Below are 5,000 nucleotides of genomic sequence, written 5' to 3'. Positions count from 1 at the left end.
CGGCGCCAGCGTCCCGCGCCGGGCGCCTGGCGCGCGGGCCCCACCCGACCGGAGCCGAGAGCACTTCGCCCGGGGCCACCACCGGCCTCGGTGGCCGGAGGCGACACCCGCACGGCGAGGCCCACTTCGGTCCCGGCCGGTGGGCGGCGCGGCCAGGCGTCTGCCCGGGCGGGGGAGCACCGGGGGCAGCGGGGAGCGCGGCGCGCGCCTCGACGGAGGGAGCACGGGCTCGCGGGAAGGCTCCCGGGGACGGCCTCGGGCGCGGACGGGCCACCAGGAAAACACACGCGGGATCCCACCGCCAACGACACGCGAGGGCGGTCCCACGACGCCTGGGACGCCGGCCGGCCTCAGCCACCCCTCGGCCTCCCGCGGGCCCGGCCCCACCGCCGGGGCCTACGTGAGGCGCCCCCGCCGCCGGGGGCCGCCCCGTCCACCCAGCCACCCGTCTGCCTGTCTGGTCTGCTCCGGGGCCCACGTCCCGAGGGAACGCGCCCGAGAGCGGCGGCGGCCCCCACCCATGCCCGCACGCCACCACCGGCTGCGGCTCGGGACGGGAGCGAGCGGAGAGCCAGCCGCTCGCGGCGGGGCGGAGCCCGGACGGGGCCGGGCCCTCTCCCCGCCCCAGCGCGCGACGGGAGAACCACGCGCACGCTCGCGCACACGCGCGGCCCCGCGCCCGACGACGGCCCGGCCGGGCGTGACCCTCCCCCGACTCGGAGGGGGGAGGCGCCGGCCGCGGTAGGCAAAGAGCAGCTCTGCCCACGCGCCACGGTGGTGGCATCCGTGGCTACTACGCGCAAAGGAGGGGCGGCGGCTGGGGGGTCCGGTACCCCAAGGCACCCTCTCGGATCGCTAGAGAAGGCTTTCTCGCCGAGGGCGTGTCGCCCCCGCCCATCGTCCGCCATCGGGCCCACCAAGGCGCTTACAGACACCATGGCCACGCAACGCAGGAGGGGTCTGCGGTAGAGGTAAGGCCTAGAGCAAGTCGGAGCGTCCGTGGTCAGGGCCGCGAGCCCGCGCTGCCCCGGGCTCGCCATCTCTGGCCACACTGGGCTTAGCTAGGGATCTACAAGGCCCCTGTGCGGCTCCCAAGTCAGTGCCTCCCCTCAGGCCGAGAGACCAAGGGAGGCAGAGACTGGGACGGAGGTGCCGATCAAACAGCACCTCCCAACCAAAGAGCCAGCGCCACGCCGCTGGCTCGGCCCGCCACGGTCACTCCCACACCCGCGGGGAAACCCCAGCAAGGGGAACGCGCGGGCACGCGCCCGAGCCTGCCCGCCCCCACACGGCACGCCGTGGGGGGCGACGAGGCACCCGTCCCCCCCGAGGGGGACGAGGGGCACGCCTCCCTTACCGACTCGACCCCCCCGCTCCTCAGACACACCAGCGCAGTGGTTACCTGAGGAGGCCGACGGGAACAGGGAACGACACCGCCACTCGGCCTCGGGCGCCTGAGGGACAACCTGGAACGCTCCAGGGGCACCGCCAACGGCCTGGGGAACGCGCTCACGCGCCCGGGAAGGCGCGCGGCGCGGCGGCAACACGGCCCGCCCCACCGCGGGGAGGGCCGCCCGCGAGACACAGCCAAGAGGCACAGGCAGAGCATCCGCCGCGTCACGGAGACCCCGACACCGCCCACGCCACGAGGCACGGGGCGGGGGAGCGAGGTCGGGCCGGATTCCGCACCCCTGCCGCCTCCCACACGCCACTCGCAGCGGGGGAGAACGGGCGAGGGGACCCGCGGGCAGAGCGAGAAGAGCGGTCCCGTTCGCCATGAACGTCCGTCCCTCGTCTGGCACGGCTTAGGCCCGGCCCGGGAGAGCACAGCATCACCACATCGGTCGGCAGCATAACGCGAGGGACCCCCGAGCAAGGGAAGGCCGGCGAGGACAGCGAGCGGAGGAGCCTGCTTCAGCCTCACCGACCCCTCTCCTCCTCCAGCAAGCGCGGGCGACGACCCCAGGACGAGAACGCCTGACACGCACTGGCACGGAGCCGGTGGGATGGGGTAAGTCGCGACCGCACCCGGGTGCCGGCGGCAGGGAGTGCACGTGGTAGAGGACCCCGCGCCCCTAACCCCGCCGCCCTCGGGTACCAGAGACCGGAGGTGGCACCACGGTCGTGGGGGCGCCTGGAACGCACAAGAGCCGGCGCGCAGGCCCCAGCGGGCGGCTCAAGCGGCGGGGGTGGAAACGGGCGTCCGGTTCTCGGCCAGAGCCCGGAGCCCTCCCCGCACACGCATCCAGGCACCCGGAAGCTCTCGGGCGACTGTCACCCGAGCAGAGCGTGTCAGCACTTATCTGGCGGCACAAAACCACCCATTCGGGGGCAAGAATCGCCGCGCCCGGAGACGGGGCCCACCCACGGATCACCAGGGGAACCCCTGGATCACGGCCACGGCCACCAGACCCCAAGCACGACCCCATCGCCACCAGGCCCGGAGCACCCGGGGCCATCTGGTCGACCCCAGAAGCGTGGCGGCAGGGGGAGCCGGGGACAGCCTCCCCGGGCCGCCCGCGCGGGCCGGGACCGGTCGGTCCCTCCCTCTGAGTCGCCGGGTCAGGACTTAGAAAAGAATTCCGCGGAGGCGCCTCCGGCGACCGGGCCCGGGGCGGGACCGTGGCTCCCGTCCCTCAGCCGGGGCTCCACCTACGCCTCGAGCCGGCCCCTCCCGCCTCCGGACAAAGACGCGACCCGCGAAACTCGGAGAGAGAAGTCCGGTCCGACGGCCCGGACCCACCCCGGGCACGCGTCCGGGCCGGGGACGCCCTCCCCGGCCCGCCCTCGAGGGCTCCCGGGGCCGGTCCACGCTCTTCTCCAGGGCGGGACTTGGAAAAAAAAACTGCCACGGAGGAGGAGGCATCCGAGGACCGGGCCCGGTCCCCACCGCCAGAGCCGGTCGACTCGGAAGACCAGTGGGGAAAAGGCCAGCCCGGCGGCCGAGCCCGTCGCGCCCTCCACGGGCCTCCCCCGCAAGGCCCCGGCCGGTCGCCCACCTCCGGAGCGGGGCGCGGAAAGGGGATCGGCGACGCGGAAGGCCCGACCACCGGGCCGCCCTCGGGACGACGGCCGGGCACGGGACGAGCTCCCTCGCCCGTTCCCCCGCGGCGGCCCCCCACCCCCTCCCGGGGACGGAGGGGCACCGGCGGCTGCTGGTCGACCCGTCCGGGAGGCCCCACACCCCGGCCGGCACCGGGCGGCGCGGCGACAGCCACCTCCCTCAGTAGCCTGCACCTCCAATCTCCGGCGAGCGGGCGTCGCGCTCACGCCCCGGCGCCACCGGGCCAGATCCCGCCAGCGACGCCGGCCTCCCGGGACTCTGCCTCGGTCACCGCGGCCGAGTCCCGTCCCTTGGCCCGCGTCGCCGGAGCTCCGGAGGAAAGAGACGATATAAAAGCGGCCGCCAGGTGGCACCCGGCGACCGACGACCGCCTCAGCGGGACGGAGCCGGAGCGCGGGCCCGCCGGGGAGCACAGCCGGGCCGCCGGGCCGCCCGATCCCGTCCCGGAGCCCCCTCGGACCCAGCCTCCCGGCCCAGTGCGGCCCCGGGGCGTCCGCCCGCGGGCTCCCGGCCGCCAAGGCGCAGCCCCAGCCGCAGGAGGGGGACTCGGGAAAGGTTTCTCGGGCGATCACCGGGAAGGGGAAGGGGAGAGTTCCCCCCAGAGAGGCCAGGGGGCGGCCCGGGCCGGGCTGGGCCGGTGCGGCCGGGAGGCCGCCGCTTCCCGGAGCGGCTGGAGCGCCCCCGGGGTTCCCGGGAGGACTTAGAAAATCAGGGCGGGCGGGGACGGTCAAACCGAAACCAGGCACGTCATCCGAGAAGGACCGTGATGACGGGAGGAGGAAAGCTTTCCAGTCCAGAGGGCCTGTCGAAGGCAGGCGGAGAGTCTACCCGCTGAAACTGACGAAGATGGGCAAAAGAAGCTAGCTCAGGCGCCGACATTTAAGGAAATAAAAAAAAAAAAGCACGAGGGCGTGGAGAAATGGGGAAAAATCAACACTGAGAAATCTACCCTCTGAAACCGACGAAGATGGGCAACAGGGGCTAGCTCAGGTGGCAATTTTTAAGGAAAAATGAAAGGAAGTGCGTGGAGACCTGGGAAAAAGCAACACGGAGAAATCTACCCTCTAGAACTGAGAAAGAAGCGCAACAGAGGCTAGCTCAGGTGGCAATCTTTAAGCAAAAAAAATAAGATAAAAAAATACAATGGCGAGGAGACCCGGTCAAAAAGCAACCCTGAAAAAGGTACCCTCTGAAACTGAGGAAGCAGGGCAACAGTGCCTAGCTCAGGTGACAATCTTTAAGCAAAAGAAACACACAAGGGCGTGGGGAGCTGGCGAAAAGGCAACACTGAGAAATCCACCCTCTGAAACGGACGAAGATGGGCAACAGAGGCTAGCTCAGGTGGCAATCTTTAAGCAAAAGAAACACACAAGGGCGTGGAGACCTGGGGAAAAAGCAACACGGAGAAATCCACCCTCTGAAACTGAGGAAGATGGGCAAGAGAGGCTACCTCAGGTGGCAATCCTTAAGCAAAAACAAAGCACAAAGGCGTGGAGCCCTGGGGACAAAGCAACCCTGAAATATCTACCCTCTGAAACTGAGGAACATGGGCAAGAGAGGCTAGCTCAGGTGGCACTCGTTAAGCAAAAACAAAACACAAAGGCGTGGAGACCTGGGGAAAAAGCAACCCTGAAATATCTACCCTCTGAAACTGAGGAAGATGGGCAAGAGAGGCTGGCTTCAGGTGGCAATCTTTAAGCAAAAGAAACACACAAGGGCGTGGAGGCCTGGGGAAAAAGCAACACGGAGAAATCCACCCTCTGAAACTGAGGAAGATGGGCAAGAGAGGCTACCTCAGGTGGCAATCCTTAAGCAAAAACAAAGCACAAAGGCGTGGAGCCCTGGGGACAAAGCAACCCTGAAATATCTACCCTCTGAAACTGAGGAACATGGGCAAGAGAGGCTAGCTCAGGTGGCACTCGTTAAGCAAAAACAA

The sequence above is a fragment of the Equus asinus genome, unplaced genomic scaffold (assembly GCF_041296235.1).
Source record: "Equus asinus isolate D_3611 breed Donkey unplaced genomic scaffold, EquAss-T2T_v2 contig_194, whole genome shotgun sequence".
NCBI classification, from domain to species: domain Eukaryota; kingdom Metazoa; phylum Chordata; class Mammalia; order Perissodactyla; family Equidae; genus Equus; species Equus asinus.
Note: the sequence above shows the minus strand (reverse complement) of the source record.